The 21,440-nt window shown below is 36.4% G+C and overlaps 1 protein-coding gene across 3 annotated transcripts in view; it reads left to right on the top strand.

The window, feature by feature from the left end:
* The window catches only part of LOC123536394 (sodium/calcium exchanger 1-like), a 412,525-nt gene that overhangs the window by 165,352 nt on the left and 225,733 nt on the right, over positions 1-21,440 (top strand). The window lies entirely within an intron of this gene.

Below are 21,440 nucleotides of genomic sequence, written 5' to 3'. Positions count from 1 at the left end.
GTGTGTGTGTGTGAGAGAGAGAGAGATGGAGTGAGAGAGGCTGGGGTCTACAGAACTCGAACATCGTGGTATTAAATAATTTCTTATATAAAATAATAATTTTGACTTTTATACTGAGTATTTTTGAGGTTTATCCAGATTTTTCACAACATTGCTATTTGCAATATATTAAAATTATGAAAAAATATTGGACTGTAGTGGCATACAATAATTCTTGTAAAATTAATGACAAAGTTTGAAGACAATACCGCTTAAAGTAATGTTACAATAATCAGACCATGTACATGTCAGCTCATTCATTTCTATAGAATACTAGTCATTAGTGTTTATCAGTCACGCAATTTGTGTATAGGTTTATCCATTCCTCATGTAAACTGAATTCGGTTTATCAATCAAAGTTAGGTTTTATCCCTTTTCTTCGCTGTCGTAACATTGAACAGTATTGTACAACATAGTAGGTTAACAACATAGTGTAAACGGGCTATAAAGCAGTATATCTTTGCTTTCAAAACAAAATAGTACGAGGCATCAAAAGCATAGAAGTATTTTAAAGTTTTATGTAAAGTTTTATTGAAAAGTTGCCTTGTTCGTCGTTTTTTCACCTGAAAACACAAGGATTGATATATTAACATATACATTTGAATAAATATATATTTGATCAATGGAGATAGATATAACAACAAAAATTCTTTATACATCGTAATTACACAGAAAACAAAGTTGTATCGCTTTACATCCGCCATGTTGGCACTGATTAGGGTTGCTGAACAGAGTTAAGATTATCCGGGTACATGGCGTGAAGATGGAAAATTAAATTTGAATTTAGTAACTTTTACACATAATAGTTATTTATATGATCTTGAATGATGTAAAATATTGCAGAAAAATATACTGTTTTAAATTTTGTTACATAATAAATTTGTAACATTTGTTCTGACAGATTACTACTTTTTTTGTTTTTTATGTTTGTTGCGGCATATTATCATTTTGTCAATTAGGCTAGTATCATGTCTCTGAAGTAATGTAAACTGTCATACAACTTCCACAAAATTTGGATCGAGAAACAAATTATTTCTGATTTACTCTCTCTAGTCAAATTGTCAGTGAGATCAAACTCGCAACATCTGGATTGGTCACACTGAGTTGGCTAAAATACTGATCATGTTTTAGTTTAAACAAAAAAGTAAATTTTCTTACATCTTACAAAGTAAGACAGTTGTTCATGATCTCCCCACTCTGGTTCTCAAAAAAGGAAAAATTGTTTTATGCTGACAGATCACTTTATGTAACTTTCATATTAGAATCTAATATGTATTTTTTTATTGATATAGATTTCAATCTAAGGCTTCAATAACAGATGGTTTATTTTCCTATCGGTGTCGTCTGTTGTTTACATTCACCAATGATAATACAGAACAATATGTGATTTGATTTTATGATAATCTTAGCTAAAACCCAATTTTTAATGTTATTTTTTATTCATCAAGTTTTCTTGAATTTTTATTTCTTATAACTAATGTCATAGCTCTCAGTATAGTCAGTCTAATTAAATTTCAACACGAATAAGATATAATCTAATTTGGTGTGAAAACAGTTTACTGCATGTTATAATAACATCAGGTAAAGTAAATGTTTTCTGTAATTCAGTCAACAGAGTTCTAGGACATGTCTGAATCCATTTACAGTTCTTAAACAGAAAAAATAATGTGTATAACAATATTCAACCATCACATAACATTCATTGAGTCTATATAAATAACACACATCTCTCTGAATGTTTGGTGAATCCTAAAGCCATAAACATGGGTTTATTCAGGTCATTCTAAAAATAGATGCAGGGGCTGATTAGAGAATGTGCTATAAGTGGTACAAGTTTCCAACACAGCATGAGTTAATGTTGCACAAGAAGCTGGGATAATTTCTTCCAGCAGAAAGTATATTCACAGTCATTCACTAGCATATGTATGATCACATTCTTTTGTCACACCCATTGCCAAGTATTTGTTTGCACCTGTGCACAGAGGTTTCAAAAAAACTACACAGACAGAATATTCACAGTCAGTGCTGATGAGAGAAAAAGGGTTATAAATATAGGGTAGTGTTAAAACAAGTGATTTCTTTTTAAGCATAAACTATATTCATAATTGTATAATATTCCTTAGGGCCATCATTGTTCAACACTTGGACCTGTGGATATTAAAGGGCAATACAGTTGACATCGTATTAAGAGACCGCTTAAGGGACAGCTAAAAAGTTGTCTCTTAATGGAATGGTCTCTTAATGAATTTCAGTCAGGTGAAGAGAAAAGTTATTCTTAACTGTTAATGTAACTGTATTTATTATGAACATACATATATGTATATATATTTCACAAACTGTGAAAATTATAGCTGGATTTTTCATCAGTTCGACTTTTACAAAGGTTAATTGCATTCAGGCAGTTGCAAAACATACTCGCTAATACACAGGTGAAGAAATGTCCGGCGGGAATTTGGTACCCGGTTGCTTAATAAATACTTCTGTCGAATATTTTACCTGTTGGGACTACATTAATGTGGTCGCTAGTCGTTTAATAAAAAAAGCCATTTAATGGAATGAATTTATGTACTGAAAACGTTTGGGAGGGATTTTGACCTGTCGTTTAATACAAAAATCGCTTAATAGAGGTGGTCGCATGTACAATGTTGACTGTATTACAGTGCAAGGCATGGCAGCAAAATGCAGATAGAGATTTGGAAGGTGCGAAATCACAGGGTGATGTTAAGACTACTTTTGTATAATGTTATCATGTCTTCACATTGTATTGTACTGCCAGCACAACTTTGGCCATCTAGAGCAATTTTAAGACATTAGGAGGCACCTCTTGTTTTGTTGTATGTGATCTGTAATATTGCCCTGGGTACTCCACAGGTCAAATTGGCTAAATATAAATGACCAGAGGGCCCTGTATAATTTAAAGTCTTGTTGCAGCCTAACTAGATGGTCTTGTTTAGCCACATGATTTATTGTCAAGCCCGCTTGCACAAAGCTCAACTTAGTAGTCACTTTTGGCGGGTCGGTGTATGTGCATGCTTCCATGCGTGTGTGCGTCTGTCCGTCGGATTTTGTCTGGACCATAACTTTGACATGCATGGACCAATTTTGTTTATATTTATCATGAATGTTTACCTCAGTGAGAAGAAGTGTCATGCACAAACCCCATGTTCCTATCTCAAAGGTCAAGGTCACAGTTTGAGGTCAAAGGTCAGATTGAAGTTTGTCCGGAGCATTTCTTCTTCATGCATGGTGGGATTTTGATGTAACTTGGCATGTATGTTCACCATTATGAGATGGAGTGTCATGTGCAAGAACCAGTTTCCTAGGTCTAAGGTCAATGTCACACTTAGACAGCTGACAGGCTCGACATTCTGCCCATGGGCATACTTAATTTTTTTATTTTTGTGGAATATGGTGAGAAAATGGCAACATGTTCAGCAATTTTTGGTTTGGCAAAATTATATACTATAAGCAGGTGTGAGCCATAGACAGTGAATCCATCAAGTGTTATATTAGTTCTTTGTCAGCTAATCATTTTTATATTGTCACTTCACTTGTGTCATTTATTTACTTATTTGTCTGTGTTCCTAGATGTGTGTTGATCTCTTGTCTGTTTTCTGTCCATCATTCAGCAATTTTTCATCTTAAAAAAAATTCAAGTTACCCCAATGTTTTGTAAAAACTCCCTAAGTTTCCAAGTTGTGTGTATCTAATATTTTTCTGCAGCTGAACAAACAGCAAAGTAGTGTAGTGCCATAAAATTTGTGATGACTTCAAAATAGTAGCAGTTGTTATACCCTACCTCTGAGATATCCCTGCGGAAAAATTCATGGACAAACCATGGTATAACCATGGTTAAAACATGGTAAAACCATGGTAAATGACCAGGTTTTGGCTGTAATGTAGATACATTATGACCATGGTTGAAACATGGTTTGACCAGGTATGTCAAATGGAACATTACCACATCGAAGTTGGAACATGGTCACAACAAATTGTGAACTGACAATGATATGAACATGTCATCTGAGAGCGATCCGGCAATGATTTGAACATGTTCAAATCAGTTCCAGATCATTTCAGCAATGTCATGGACAATTCATAGACATATCATGGGTATGACATGTCTGTTATAGCCATGATGTGACAATGTTCCATTTGACATACCTGGTCAAACCATGTTTTAGACATGGCCAAATTAAAGCCATGTCAGACCTTTTATCATTTGCCTGAAATGGCTTTAATTTGACCATAATCTGGCCATGTCACAAAGCCTAGTGACCTACTTTCACATTTTAGAAGGTACAGGCTTCAAATTTGGACCACATGCATAGTTTTGTGTTCCGAAATGCAATTTGACCTTGATTTTGACCTAGTGACCTACTTTCACATTTCTCAAGCTACAGCCTTCAAATTGGACGACATGCATAGTTTTGTGTAACTAAATGAACTTTGACCTTGAGATTGACCTAGTGACCTACTTTCACATTTCTCAAGCTACAGGCTTCAAATTTGGTCCACTTGCATATTTTTGTGTTCTGAATTGAAATTTGACATTGACTTTGATCTAGTACCTACATTCACATTTCTAAAGCTACAGCTGCAAGTTTTGAAGCACATGCATAGTTTTGTGTACCGAAATGAACTTTGACCTTGAAGTTGATCTAGTGACCTACTTTCACATTTCTCAAGCTGCAGCTTTCAAATTTGGACCACATGTATGAACCACATGCACAGTGTTGTGTACCGAAATGAAATTTGACCTTGATTTTGACCTTGAGCTAGTTATGAAATTTGGAACATTCAAAAATGGCTGAATGGTGGGCGCCAAGATGACCGTGATCTCTTGTTAGGGGATGCTAAAGCTAAAAATAGATTTGTTTAAAACAGCTTCTTTAGGTGGTTGACTGAAGTAAAATTTGGGATTTTCGCTCACTAATATTTAGGAACTTTCCTTACATACTGTTGTAAATGTTTTGTAAAGTTTAGAATGTTCCCATGGTTGTCTCATATGCAAATGTTTTTTAAAACCCACTAAAAGCGATTCATCTGTACATAATAAAGAAAATATGGCAATTTGCTACAATAATTAGATCATTTATAGTGGTGGTAATTATTGCAAAACTTAATAAAAGTCATTATCATTAAATGTTATTCTGGTACTTACTGTCAGACTACCATTAATTAGTAACCAACTTTTGTGTCTGTACATGCTTGTTATATGGATATATTATGCATTAAGTTCAAAATCCAAAACAATGATAGATATGTCTCACACATGTGTTGTCTGCCAGTCTGTTAATCTGTATCAGACAAAGTTTGTCCATGCAACTCCTACAACACACTTGGCAGATTTACACCAAACTGCACAAAAGTGATCAGTCCATAGCTAAATTATACATATTGTTAGCATGTTCAGGTTCAGTGATTTTCAGTGAAGTTATGGTTAGTTTTCCTTTTCCTTGTCTGCACAACAGCTCCTATACCATCAGGAGAAACACCAAACTATATAACCTTTCCGTGGCAGTAACATAATAAAACGTATTGGTGTATGATGGCACTTTCATGCTTCCATAGAATCAACATTTATTACACTAAATTCATTTTGAAAATATTTCTGAAATGTCTAGGTCTGCAGCTCTTAAATATGGAGTTATCTGACATCCTAGACATATACTGACACTTTTAGACAACACAAAAAGAAGAAGTCCAGGCGCATACATTTTGACAGGGTGACCCCTGCGCGTGAACCCTGTCAATCAACCAAAAATAGAAATGCGACTTTGGTTTTCAAGTGTAGCCAATGTACTTTCATTTTCTTTACTTCCGGGAAAGCTGAAGGTCATGTGACGTCATTTTCTGTATTGTAAAAAAACATACATATGCCTGGTGAGATTGTGTAAAAATGTGCTGGCTATCGAAAGGATAAGTCATCTTTGCCAAGTTTATTTGTGGATGTCTTGGGCATATCTTAGTTCAGCTATTTTCAATGGAGTTATTGCTCTTTATTAGCTCACCTTAGCACAAAGTGCTCTTGATGAGCCTTTCTGATCACACTGTGTTTGTCATGCGTCCATCTGTCGAATGAATGGATTTTGATAAAACTGCTAATTAGTTGTGTATCAATTCTGTGAAATGTTTTCATGACGGAAATAACACCATTAAGGTTAAAGAGGCTGCGGGAATTCAACTTTTAAAGTTGGTGGTTTGAAAGTCAAATGTTCCGCTGAGGCTCCACGTTGAGTTTATGTTTCTCAAATTCTACTGTATATATTGTATTTTCTTATGTTTCTTAAATTTTATACTGTATTTTCTTATGTTTCTCAGATTCTAGTCTCAAATTTTCAACTGTATTTTCATATGTTTCTCAAATTCTAATCTCAAGTTTTATACTGTATTTTCGTATGTTTGTTAAATTCTAATCTCAAATTCTATACTGTATCTTTGTATGTTCTCAAATTCTAAGCTTCATTTTACCCCCTGAACAACGAAGTTGTAAGAGGGGTATACTGGTGTCTGTCTGTCTGTCCGTCATGTGCACGCCAACTCTCCTCATCCTCTCGACATAATTTAATGAAACTTCACACGAGTGATCAGTAACAACTACTAATGATCAGTAACTACAGAAGTTGTGCATGGTGCATGTTACGTTCTTTCAGAGAACAAATTTGCAGAGTTATGGAACTTTGATTTTTGTTAATGTACTATATACATACAGACAGGCATATCCTTTCCTTGTGGGATCATAAATGCCCATGGGTTATATGGCTGACAAGAAAGGGATTGAAAACTTGCATAAGTCTTTATCTTGATATAAACTTTGGCTGGCTCCACACCCTTTTTTTAAAGTTATGGCCCCTGAAATAGTAAAAAATTGCACATTTTCACCTAATTTTGTGTCTAGCTCAAAAAGTATTTGATGTAAATTTATGAAACCTTGCTTGGATCTTGATCATGATGTGTCCTTGCACACTTGCAGGGCTTTTTCAACCTGTCTCATGGGGCCGATATTCGGCCCCATTCCCAATGCCAAATATGCTCCATTTTTCCCAATCTGGAGCAAAAAATTCCCAACCCAGTGAAGAATTTCCCAACTGAAATCAGTTACTTTCTTTTATTCAAAGATAATTCTTGCACAGTAAGTTTTGTTTGCCAAGGAAATCAAACAAAATGTTGGAAAAACCAACTTGTTTCTATTTTTAGTAGCATGTTCGCCTGCAACCTCGGCAAAAATTAAATACAAGAATTTGCTGAAGAAATATATGATTTGTATGCAAAAACCTCTCAAAATGCATAAAAACATAAATATTAATTGAATGAAGTACCTAAAACATGTTGACAGGTAGTTCTTATAACATTAAAATCAGTTGTCACATATTTTCGCGACCCAGTTTTTTCACTCGAACATACACGCACTTTGCCACTCTGCTATTTGGAAAATTTCAGTTATATATTTGGTGAAAACAAACTGTAAACAAAAGTTTAAACATGACAAATGTAGAGTTACTGTATTTTTTTGTCAATACAGTGGAAAGCAATCCTGAAAAAATAAATTCTCAAAATTTCACAAGGGGATACTGTCTACCAGTAAAATTCAATTTACTGCATTTATTATCTATTCGTATTTTACTATATATGTCATTATATGTCATTATACTGCATATAGTTTTAAACTTTACAAAAGACTCATACCGTACATTATATAACCACAATACTGTGCCTTGGATAAATATATTACGTTAGAACATCGTTAACACCCTTTTTAAATAATAAAATTAGCTAAAAAGTATCTTAACATAGCTCAAGAAACACCCTGGCAGTAATAAAAGTTATCATAAGAACTCTGCGACATCGTCAGAGTTATCACCGGAATTCCGTAACATTTGAAAAATCGGGCATAAAATTGTTAGAAAGTGGTGTATGTTTGCAACTTTGCACTAAAATTATTCTATTGCATGTGCTGCGGATGAAGAACGTGAATAAGAAGAATAATATGTATGAATGAGCAAACAATTTCGATATTTTACTCAAAATGTCTTCTTTTCAAAGTAGTGGGGCTGATTATTAGACTAAACAGTTTTTTCTGACGCATAGCACAAGACATCAGGCAACCTTGATCATCAAACTTTAGTTTTACACCCCATTCTCTCTATTTAAAGATAAATAATTACCAATTTTTTCCTACAATTCCTTGGCACGTCATTCAGAAATCAGACGAACTCCGTTACAGTTATCAGAAGAAAACATGACAGGTTATCAGAAGAACTCCATCCTTCGTGTGACACTTCCTCCCTGGTGAAAGTGTTTCTGTGTTGTTTAATTCCCCCAAAACGTAATTATTTGGCATCCAATTTAATGCAGTGTGTCTTAAAATTATGCATTTAAATATGGTACCTCATGTATTCCGTGACACGCTCGCGACATTACACATTACGTCATCATACCCAAACAGCTGTGTACTCGGATAATATTTTCCTTAGTACATGCGGGTAGCAATACACAATGTCAGTGGTTTGACACGCTGCTTATGTGTCGGCTTTTAAATTAAAAGTTATTAAAACTGCCGAAGAAAAGGTTAACACTTTGCCGCAAATTTGTTTAAAGTCGACAGGAAGGTTGTGCGCGGGTGGTGCAAAAACAAATAAAAAATGGATTTACCGTTTAATTTTCTATTTGATGATTGGATACGTACCGTACTTAGTATAAACGTTTTGGATTTACGGTACATGGACTGTTTAAAAGTGTGTTTAATTCTTAATACATTGGATACTTACTGTAAATTACTTATTAAGTGGAATTATAAAAATGAGGTAGGTGATTTTTTTTCGTTCCTGTTGACTTTTTTCCCCTCCAAAACGTGTGTGGGGGGGCGTTAATTAGAGGGGGGGCCTTAATTCGGGAAAATACGGTATATGCGGGTAGCTAATAGCGCAATACACAATATCAGTGGTTTGACACGCTGCTGTGCCTGCTTTTTAGCTCACCTGTCACAAAGTGACAAGGTGAGCTTTTGTGATCGCGCGGTGTCCGTCGTCCGTCGTCCGTCCGTGCGTCAGTGCGTCCGTGCGTCCGTGCGTCCGTAAACTTTTGCTTGTGACCACTCTAGAGGTCACATTTTTCATGGGATCTTTATGAAAGTTGGTCAGAATGTTCATCTTGATGATATCTAGTCAAGTTCGAAACTGGGTCACGTGCCATCAAAAACTAGGTCAGTAGGTCTAAAAATAGAAAAACCTTGTGACCTCTCTAGAGGCCATATATTTCATAAGAGCTTCATGAAAATTGGTCAGAATGTTCACCTTGATGATATCTAGGTCAAGTTCGAAACTGGGTCACGTGGGTTCAAAAACTAGGTCAGTAGGTCTAAAAATAGAAAAACCTTGTGACCTCTCTAGAGGCCATATTTTTCATGAGATCTTCATGAATATTGGTCAGAATGTTTATCTTGATGATATATAGGTCAAGTTCGAAACTGGGTCACGTAGGGTCAAAAACTAGGTCATTAGGTCTAAAAATAGAAAACCTTGTGACCTCTCTAGAGGCCATATTTCTCAATGGATCTTCATGAAAATTGGTCAAATGTTCATCTTGATGATATCTAGGTCAAGTTCGAAACTGGGTCACGTGGGGTTAAAAACTAGGTCAGTAGATCTAAAAATAGAAAAACCTTGTGACCTCTCTAGAGGCCATATTTTTCATGAGATCTTCATGAATATTGGTCAGAATGTTCACCTTGATGATATCTAGGTCAAGTTCGAAACTGGGTCATGTGGGTTAAAAACTAGGTCAGTAGATCTAAAAATAGAAAAACCTTGTGACCTCTCTAGAGGCCATATTTCTCAATGGATCTTCATGAAAATTGGTCAGAATGTTCACCTTGATGATATCTAGGTCAAGTTCGAAACTGATTCACGTGCGGTCAAAAACTAGGTCAGTAGGTCTAAAAATAGGAAAACCTTGTGACCTCTCTAGAATCGATATTTTTCAATGGATCTTCATGAAAATTGGTCAGAGTGTTTACCTTGAAGATATCTAGGTCAAGTTCGAAACTGGGTCACGTGGGGTTAAAAACTAGGTCAGTAGATCTAAAAATAGAAAAACCTTGTGACCTCTCTAGAGGCCATATTTCTCACCGGATCTTCATGAAAATTGGTGAGAATGTTCAGCTTTATGATATCTAGGTCAGGTTTGTAACTGGGTCATGTGCGGTCAAAAACTAGGTCAGTAGGTCGAAAAATAGAAAAACCTTGTGACCTCTCTAGAGGCCATATTTTTCACGAGATCTTCATGAAAATTGGTGAGAATGTTCACCTTGATGATATCTAGGTCATGTTTAAAAGTGGGTCACGTGCCTTCAAAAACTAGGCCATTAGGTCAAATAATAGAAAAACCTTGTGACCTCTCTAGAGGCCATATTTTTCAATGGATCTTCATGAAAATTGGTCAGAATTTTTTATCTTGATGATATCTAGGTCACGTGTGCTCAAAAACTAGGTCACTATGTCAAATAATAGAAATAATGACGTCATACTCAGTTCAACACTGGGTCATGTGGGGATAGGTGAGCGATTCAGGACCATCATGGTCCTCTTGTTAATTAAAAGTTCTTAAAACTGCCAAAGAAAAGGATATATCGTAAACACATTGCTGCAAGTTTGTTTAAAGTCGGCAGGAAGCGTGTGCGCGAGCGGTGTAAAAACAAATCAAAAATGTATTTACCGTTTAATTTTCTGTTTGATGATTGGATACGTACCGTACTTAGTACAAATGTTTTGGACTTACGGTACATGGACTGTTTAAAAGTGTGTTTAATTTTTAATACATTGGACTTTAGTACTGTAAATTACTTATTACATGGACTTATAAAAATGAGGTAGGTGATTTTTGTCCCGTTCTTGTTGACTTTTTTCCCCTCCAAAATGGGTGGGGGCGTTAATTAGAGGGGGGGCCTTAATTCAGGAAAATACGGTATGTAGCATCATCTAGTGGTCCTCTACCAAGATTGTTCAAATTATCCCCCTAGGGTCAAATATGGCCCCGCCCTGGGGGTCACATGGTTTATAAAGACTTATATAGGGAAAACTTTGAAAATCTTCTTGTACAAAACCACATGGCCTAGGGCTTTGATATTTGGTACCGGTATGTAGCATCATCTAGTGGTCTTCTACCAAGATTGTTCAAATTATCCCCCTAGGATCAAATATGGCCCCGGCCCGGGGGTCCCAAGTTTTACATAGACTTGTATAGGAAAAAAAGTTTAAAAATCTTCTTGTCTGAAACCACAACACTTAGACCTTTGATATTTGGTTTGTAGCATTGTCTTATGGTCCTCAACCAAAATTGTTCAAATTGTACTCCTTGGGTGAAAAGAGGCCCTGCCCTGGGGGTCCCAAGTTTTATATAGACTTATATAGGAAAAAGCTTTAAACATACGACCTAGGCTTTTGATATTTGGTATGATGCATTGTCTAGTAGTCCTCTACCAAAATTGTTCAAATTATGCCCCAGGGATTAAAAGAGGCCCCGCCCTGGGGTCACTTAGTTATTCTGTGAGTTAAATAGGAAAAATACTTAAAAAATCATCTGATCCTATTTCCATGACTGTTTAATTATAATTACCTGATGACCACAAGTAATATGATTTCACCTGACTGTGACCTTGACCTACAGCCTTGAAATTTTGATGACCTACACAGTTTTGCACACAAATCGTAAAACTGAATTTCATTGACCATGAATGTGACCTACTGACTTTCTTAATATTTTATCATCATTTTGACATTTGAAGCATGTAGCTCATATTACTCAGGTGAGCGATCCAGGGTCATCATGACCCTCTTGTTTTATTTTCGGAGGGGAATTTTACGCATCAGGAAGGGGAAAAAAGCTTACTCTTTTGAGGGGGGATCCAGGGGCCGAATTTTGCCGAATATTTTGGTGGAAAAAACGTTGTGGGGTTAAAAACGAGGTCACCCAGTCAAATCATAGGAAAAGCTGGTTAACACTCTAGAGGTCACATTTATGACCCTATCTTCATGAAACTTGGGTACAATGTTTGCCTTGATGATCTCTAGGTGAAGTTCGAATCTGGGTCATGTGGGGTCAAAAACTAGGTCACCTGGTCAAATCAAAGGAAAAGCTTGTTAACACTATAGAGGGAACATTTATGACCCTATCTTCATGAAACTTGGTCAGAATGTTTGACTTGATGACCTTTAGGTCAAGTTTGAATCTGGGTCATGTAGGGTCAAAAACTAGGTCACTAGGCCAGTTCAAGTAAAAAGCTTGTTAATATACTCTTGAAGCCACATTTTTGACCCTATCTTCATGTAACTTGGTCAGAATGTTAATCTTGATTATCCCTAGGTCAAGTTCGAATCTGGGTCATGTGAGGTTGAATTTTGCCAAATATTTTGGTGAAATAAAAACCGTTGTGGGATCAAAAACGAGGTCACCCAGTCAGATCATGGGAAAAGCTGGTTAACACTCTAGAGGTCACATTTATGACCCTCTCTTTGTGAAACTTGGACAGAATGTTTGCCTTGAAGATCTCTAGGAGGAGTTTGAATCTGGGTAATGTGGGGTCAAAAACTAGGTCACCTGCTCAAATCAAAGGAAAAGCCTGTTAATTCTCTTGAGGCCACCGGGCTGTCAAAATTCCAGAAGTTTCCATGGAATGTCTTTGAATTTCCATGGAAGTCCGGACTCTGGAGTATTCGGACAAACTTTCTGGAGCTTGATATGGAATACTGCGGAAAACTGCGGAAAAATGTCCATGGATTTCTGGAGAACTTTCCATGGACAATTTTCCGGAGTGATTCCACGGACGTCCGTGAACAATTTTCCGTAGTTATTCCGCAGTCGTCCAGGAAGTTCTGCTGACAGTAGGGCTGTGGATCGTCAGGCAAGTGGCAATCCGATCCGATCCGCGAGTCGAGGCTGACGATTCACAGATCGAACCACGGATCACCAGCAACAACTTAAAATGATACAAAAATGCAAGTCTTTTATATAAGTACCGTTTTCTTTATGGAATCTAAACTTTTCAGTTCTCATAGTGCTCAGTTTAACAGTTTTGACTTATGTTTAATATTTTGCTCATTAATTAAAGTCAGGTTTTAATGGGTGAACTTCTGTAATGTTCGGCCATTTTTGCAGATGAATAATATGACATCGGTCATTAATACCGCAATATTTAGTAACAGTTTCGCATTTTTTGATAAGAAAATTTTATTTGTTGGAAAGAAATTTCGTATTTAACTTTTTATTGAATTTAATTACTTAAATGATAAATGTTTATTCACTGTTTTGACAGATTTCATATTAATTTTAGTTTGAATATAAGACCGATGCTAACTCTACCGAAGACATTTGTTTACATCCGGTTTAGAATCTGACAACGCGTATAATCGTCTTAGATGTGCAAGAAAATTCATTGAAGACATTTAATGTGGCTTTAATTTAGTTTTATTGATAGAATTTTACATACTGCATGTATTAATGAAAAAGATCGCGATCCAACGATCTTGACAAAAACAAATATCCGTACTCGAACTTTTGTTTGAATTCGTGGATATCCGAGTACTCGGATACTCGTTACAGCCCTCGCTGACAGTATTAGTCAATAGCAATAAATGTGATTTATAGACTTTTTTGCAGTACATGTATAGTGAGCAATAACACTTCAGTAAAAGCAATATGATTTTATTGCATGTGATCACTTTTGCAGTTTCAAACACTATATGATATATATGAAAAAGGAAAATGAATCTTTGCCAGTTAAAAGTGACGGATTAGATTATTTTTTAAGCATATATATAGTTTCGAACAAAGATTAGTTACACTTAAATAATGATGAAATCATTCAAAGAAAGTACCTAAAGATATCTGTTTTCATATATGCATATTGTTTATAAAACACACACAATAAAGTTTCACTAATTTTTAGCTCACCTGAGAAATGCTCCGGTGAGTTTTTCTGATCACTCAATGTCCGGCGTCCGGCATCTGTCGTCTGTCTGTCTGTCGTCTGTCGTCTGTCAACATTTAGCTTGTGTATGCGATAGAGGCTGTATTTTTCAACTGATCTTCATGAAATTTGGTCAGAATGATTACCTTGATGAAATCTAGGTCGAGTTTGAAAATGGGTCATCTCGGGTCAAAAACTAGGTCACTAGGTCAAATCAAAGAAAAACCTTGTGTATGCGATAGAGGCTTTTTTTTTTTCAATTAATCTTCATGAATGTTGGTCAGAATGATTACCTTGATGAAAGCTAGGCCGAGTTTGAAAATAGGTCATCTCGGGTCAAAAACTAGGTCACTAGGTCAAATCAAAGAAAAACCTTGTGTATGCGATAGAGGCTGTATTTTTCAATTAATCTTCATGAATATTGGTCAGAATGATAACCTTGATGAAATCTAGTCCGAGTTCGAAAATGGATCATCTCGGGTCAAAAACTAGGTCACTAGGTCAAATCAAAGAAAAACCGTGTGTATGCGATAGAGGCTGTATTTTTGAATTGATCTTCATGAATATTGGTCAGAATGATTGCCTTGATGAAATCTAGGCCGAGTTTGAAAATGGATCATCTTGGGTCAAAAACTAGGTCACTAGGTCAAATCAAAGAAAAACCTTGTGTATGCGATAGAGGCTGTATTTTTCAATTAATCTTCATGAGTATTGGTCAGAATGATTGCCTTGATGAAATCTAGGCCAAGTTTGAAAATGGGTCATCTTGGGTCAAAAACTAGGTCACTAGGTCAAATCAAAGAAAAAAATTTGTGTATGCATTAGAGGTTATATTTTTCAATTGATCTTCCTGAAGTTAGTCAGAATGATTGCCTTGATGAAATCTAGGTCGAGTTTGAATATGGGTCATCTTGGGCCAAAAACTAGGTCACTAGGTCAAATTAAAGAAAAACCTTATGTATGCGATAGAGGCTGTATTTTTCAGTTGATCTTCATGAAATTTCCTCGGAATGATTGCCTTGATAAAATCTACATTGAGTTTGATTATGGGTCATTGGACTCAAAAAGTAGGTCACTAGGTCAAATCATAGAAAACTCTTCTGTATGCGATAGAGGCTGTATTTTTCAATTAATCTTCATGAAATTTGGTCAGAATAATTGCCTTGTTGAAATCTAGGTCAAGTTCAAATATGGATCATCTGGGTCAAAAAGTAGGTCACTAGGTTAAATCAAAGAAAAACCTTGTGTATGCGATAGAGGCTGTATTTTTCAACTGATCTTCATGAAATTTTGTCAGAATGATAGCCTTGATGAAATCTAGGTCAAGTTCGAATATTGGTCATCTGGGTTTAAAAAACTAGGTCACTAAGTCAAATCAAGGAAAAACTTTGTGTATGCAATAGGGACTGCATTTTACACTGGACTTTATAGAATTTGGTCAGAATGGTTGCCTTGATGAAATCTAGGTCAAGTTCGAATATGGGTAGTCTTGGGTCAAAAACTAGGTCACTAGGTCAAATCAAAGAAAAACCTTGTGTATGAGATATAGAGGCTGTATTTTTCAATTGATCTTCATGAAATTAGGTCAGAATGATAGCCTTGATGAAATCTAGGTCAAGTTCAAATATTGGTCATCTGGGGTCAAAATCTAGGTCACTAGGTCAAATCAAAGAAAATACTTATTTACACGCAAGATTTTTTGCTCCAATTTTAATGATAATTGGTCATCTTGTTACACAACTTGTTAACATAGACTTCCAGTTACACATTTGAAAATTCCTCTGTAAGATCAGTTCATCTAATTGGCTGATCTTGATCACATGGTATCCCCAGTCTGATGCTAATTGTTTTCTGATGTGTTTAAAATCCCTTAGAAAATGACAAGAGTTATTTTCCAGAGTTAAATGATCAGAACTTTTTCAAAGTGCTACATTTCCGCAGTGTCAGTTAATATTCCATGAGCATTTTGATAGATGTCCAGAGTAATTTCCAGAGATGTCCGAGGAAAACAATTGCAATCACTCTGGACATGTTATATGTAACAACAGGTGACTTTTCCGGACTATTCCATGGAAAGTACCTACATTCCATGGAAGTTTTGCATTTGTCCACAATTTTTCTACAGTTACTCTGGAATATGTACAGCTGGGCACTTTTATGACCCTATCTTATGAAACTTGGTCAGAATGTTTGTCTTGATGATCTACAGGTCAAGTTTGAAACTGGGTGACCTAGTTGGTCCTCTTGTTTATTTTATCTTCATAAATTTTGGTCAGAATGTTTGTTATCATAAAGTCTTGGAAGATTTCGAATCAGGGTCATGTGGGATCAAAAACTAGGTCACAAGGTCAAATCAAAGGAAAAGGTTGTATACACTCAAGAGGCCGCATTTTTGGTCTAATCTTCCTGAAACTTTATCAGAATTGTTTTTATGAAATCATTTACAAGTACGAATCTGGGTCATGTGGGGTGAAAAACTAGTTCACTAGGCCAAATCAAAGAAAATGCTTGTTTACACTCGAGAGGCTGCATTTTTTGGTGTAAACTTAAAGATAATTCGTCAGAATATTTGTCTCCATGAAATCACAAGGTCAAACATGTTTACACTGTTATGGTGTGTTACTCAGGTGAGCGACCTAGGGCCAACTTAGCCCTCTTGTTCACTTTTCATACTGATTTAAAAAATAAAAATATGAAGAAAAAAAACGGTCTGATAAAAATGGAGAAAAAGTATAAAATTCGGTCTGATATCTCAATACATGGCCATCTGCCAAGCAGGAAATTCTTGCACCCTCTGATCATCAATAAACATGTCTAAAAAATCCAACTGTCACCTTTGTAATTGGTCCGTAATCAGCACATGTCAATAAAGTGTTCACGCAGTATGTCCTTTAATGTATGCAGCTAGCCAACTTCAATGTTTAAATTCCCTTGGTTGTGACCAATTGCTTTTGACTGGGACCGATTTCTTAAAGAAAACCATTTGCTGACTTTTGAATAATTTATGTTTTCATTTCTTTTGACCTTGACCGACTGTTTTATGCGATACCAGTTTTGTTTGACGATAATTAGAGAAATCAACTGTAGCTTATTAAATGGGTCGTTATACCCCTACAAACAAGGTTGAGGGGTTATATAGGAGTCAGTTTGTCAGTTGGTCTGTCTGTCTGTCTGTTTTCATGGTTTCCGGACAATAACTCATGAAAGGCTTGACAGATTTGAATGAATTTTGGTACACAGATGTAACATCATAAAATACAGGTCAAGGTAGACTTTGAGGTCAGTAGGTCAAAGGTCAAGGTCATAATGACCCGGAACAGTTAAATGGTTTCTGGATGATAACTTGAGAATGCATGGTCCTAGAATAATAAATTTTGGTACACAGGTGTAACATCTTAAAATACAGGTCAAGTTCGACTTTGAGGTCAGTAGGTAAAGGGTCAAGATAACAATTACCAGGAACAGTTAAACGGTTTCCGGATGATAACTTTAGAATGCTTGGGCTTAGGATCATGAAAATTGATAGGGAGGTTGAACATGACCAGTAGATGACCCCTATTGATTTTAAGGTCAGTAGGTCAAAGATCACAGTGACCAGGAACAGTTTCTGGATGATAACTTAAGAACACTTGGGCCTAGGATCATGAATGTTAATAGGAAGGTTGGTCAAGACCAGCAGATGACACCTATTGATTTTGAGATAGGTATGTCAAAGGTCAAGGTCTCAGTGACCCAGAACAGTTAAACAGTTTCTGGATGATAACTTGAGAACACTTGGGCCTAGGATCATGAATGTTGATAGGAAGGTTGATCATGACCAGCAGATGACACCTATTGATTTTGAGGTCAGTATGTCAAAGGTCAAGGTCTCAGTGACCCAGAACAGTTAAACCATTTCTGGATGATTACTTGACAACGCTAGGGCCTAGGATCATGAAACTTAATAGGGAAGTTGATCATGACCAGCACATGACCCCTATTGATTTTAAGGTCAGTAGGTCAAAGGTCACAGTGACCAGGAACAGTTTCTGGATGATAACTTAAGAACACTTGGGCCTAGGATCATGAATGTTAATAGGAAGGTTGGTCAAGACCAGCAGATGACACCTATTGATTTTGAGATAGGTATGTCAAAGGTCAAGGTCTCAGTGACCCAGAACAGTTAAACAGTTTCTGGATGATAACTTGAGAACACTTGGGCCTAGGATCATGAATGTTGATAGGAAGGTTGATCATGACCAGCAGATGACACCTATTGATTTTGAGGTCAGTATGTCAAAGGTCAAGGTCTCAGTGACCCAGAACAGTTAAACCATTTCTGGATGATTACTTGACAACGCTAGGGCCTAGGATCATGAAACTTAATAGGGAAGTTGATCATGACCAGCAGATGACCCCTATTGATTTTGAGGTCAGTAGATCAAAGGTCACAGTGACCCGGAACAGTTTCCGGACGATAATTTGTTTCTAGATCTACACACGCTTTCTTTGTTCCCTATTATTCATTTTTAGCTCAGCACAAACTGCTCATGGTGAGCTATTGTGATCAAGCAGTGTCCGACGTGCGTGCGTGCTTGCGTCAGGTCGTCCATCTGTCATCAACATTTGTGTTTAAACAACATCTCCTCCAAAACCAATGAATGGATTTTGATGAAACTTGGCCATGATGTTCCTCGGGTGGTCCTCTACCAAAGTTGTTCAAACAGTTTCGCTTGGTTGCACATAGGGGCTGCCAGAGCTAAAAATAGAAAAAAACTTCAAACAACATCTCCTCCAAAACCAATGGTCCGATTTGAAATAATTTTACACAAATGGTCCTTATGTTACCCTCTACCAAGATTGTTCAAATTATACCGATTCGTCAAAAAAAAAAAAAATGGCTGCTAGAGGGCGTGGTCACTTTTCCCTATATGTATATAGTGGAAACTTTAAAAATCTTCTTGTATGAAACTGCTTGCCCGATTTTAGAATAATTTTATACAAATGGTCCTTGTGTGACCTCTACCAAGAGTGTTCAAATTATTTTGATTTGTCAAAAACTTGGCTGCCAGAGGGCATGGTCACTTTTCCCTATATATATATATATATATATATAGTGGAAACTTTAAAACTCTTCTTGTGTGAAACTGCTGGCCCAATTTTAAAATATTTTTACACAAATGGTCCTTGTGTGACCCTCTACCAAGATTGTTCATATTATTTTGATTTGTCAAAAACATGGCCACCAGAGGGCATGGTCACTTTTCCCTATATATATATATATATATATATATATATATATATATATATATATAGTGGAAACTTTAAAAATCTTCTCGTGTGAAACTGCTGGCCCAATTTTAAAATAATTTTACACAAATGGTCCTTGTGTGACCCTCTACCAAGATTTTTCAAATTATTTTGATTCATCAAAAAACATGGCCGCCAGAGGGCGTGGTCACTTTTCCCTATAATAGTGGAAACTTTAAAAATCTTCTTGTGTGAAACTGCTTTCCCGATTTTAGAATAATTTTACACAAATGGTCCTTGTGGACCCTCTACCAAGATTGTTCAAATTATTTTGATTCGTCAAAAAACATGGCTGCCAGAGGGCGTGGTCACGATATTGTATTAAGAGATCACCCAAGGGACTGCTAAGAAGCGGTCTCTTAATGGAATGGTCTTTTAATGAATTTCAGTCAGATGAAAAGGAAAGTTATTTTTAACTGTTTATGTAACTGTATTTATTATGAACATACCTGTATGGTTTCAAAATCTGTTTTAATATCCTGAAAACCTTTCCAAGTCCACAAACCGTGAAAATTATGGCTAGATTGTTTGTCAGTTTGACTGATACAAAGGTTAATTGCATTCAGTCATGTGCAAAACATACTCGCTAATTACACAGATGAAGAAATGCCCGGTAGAATTGTGGTACCCAGTCGCTTAATAGATACTTTTGTCAAATATATTACCTGTCGGGACTACGTTAATGTGGTCGCTAGTCGTTTAATAGAAAAGTCGCTTAATGGAATGAATTTATATACTGAAAACGTTCGGGAGGGATTTTGACTGGTTGTTTAATACAAAAATCGCTTAATAGAGGTGGTCGCAAGTACGATGTCGACTGTATGTATTTAGTGGAAATTTTAAAAATCTTCTTGTTTGAAACTGCAAGCCCGATTTTAAAATAATTTTACACAAATGGTTCTTGTGTGACCCTCTACCAAGATTGTTCAAATTATTCCGAATCGTCAAAAAACATGGCTGCCAGGGGACGTGAATCAATATAGCTAGAGCCTTGATATTTGGCATTTGATATCAGATTTGTAATGTATTGGGGCTATATTGCAATGTAATTATTAGTTACCTGTATTAGAAAATAAACTGTTGATTGTATTGAGGTCAGCTGCCACATTATCAAAGTTTATTATACCCCCACAAAACGAAGTTTGGGGGTGTATATAGGAGTGAGCTTGTCGGTCAGTCCTTTGGTTTTTGTGGTTTCCGGATGATAACTCATGAAAGGCTTGACCAATTTGAATAATTTTTGGTACACTGGTGTAACATTAGAAAATACAGGTCAAGATCGAATTTGGGGTCAATAGGTCAAAGGTCAAGGACACAGTGACCCTGAACATTTAAACGGTTTCTGGATGATAATTTTAGAACGCTTGATAACTTCAGAACGCTTGGGCCTATGATCATATATTTTGGTACACAGGTGTAACATCATGAAATACAGGTCAAGTTAGACTTTAGGGTCTGTAGGTCAAAGGTCAAGGTCACAGTGACTCGGAACAGTTAAATGGTTTCCGGATGATAACTTGAGAATGCTTGAGCCTAGGATAATAAGTTTTGGTACACAGGTTAACATCATGAAATACAGGTCAAGTTCGTCTTTGAGGTCTGTAGGTCAAAGGTTAAGGTCACAGGGACGCGGAACAGTTTAATGGTTTCCGGATGATAACTTGAGAACGCTTGGGCCTAGAATCATATGGTTTAGTACACAGATGTAACGTCATGAAATACAGGTCAAGATTCACTTTGAGGTCAGTAGGTCAAAGGTCAAGGTCACAGTGACTCGTAACAGTTAAGTGGTTTCCAGATGCTAACTTGAGAACGCTTGGGTTTAGGATCATAAATTTTTGTACACTGCTGTAACATGATAATATACAGGTCAGTTTTGGCTTTTAGGATAGTAGGTCAAAGGTCAAGGTTATAATTACATGAAACAGTTAAATGGTTTCCGGATGATAACTTGAGAATGCTTGGGCCTAGGATCATGAAAATTGATAATGGGGTTGGTTATGACCAGCAGATGGCCCCTAATGATTTTGAGGTCAGAAGGTCATAAGTCAAGGTCACAGTAACCCGGAACATTTAAACGGTTTTCGGACAACAACTTCAGGACCCTTTGGCCTAGGATCACGAAACTTAATAGGGAGGTTGGTCA

Source organism: Mercenaria mercenaria, chromosome 1 (genome assembly GCF_021730395.1).
Source record: "Mercenaria mercenaria strain notata chromosome 1, MADL_Memer_1, whole genome shotgun sequence".
Lineage (NCBI taxonomy): Eukaryota > Metazoa > Mollusca > Bivalvia > Venerida > Veneridae > Mercenaria > Mercenaria mercenaria.
Note: the sequence above shows the minus strand (reverse complement) of the source record. Positions and strands in the feature narration are given on the sequence as shown.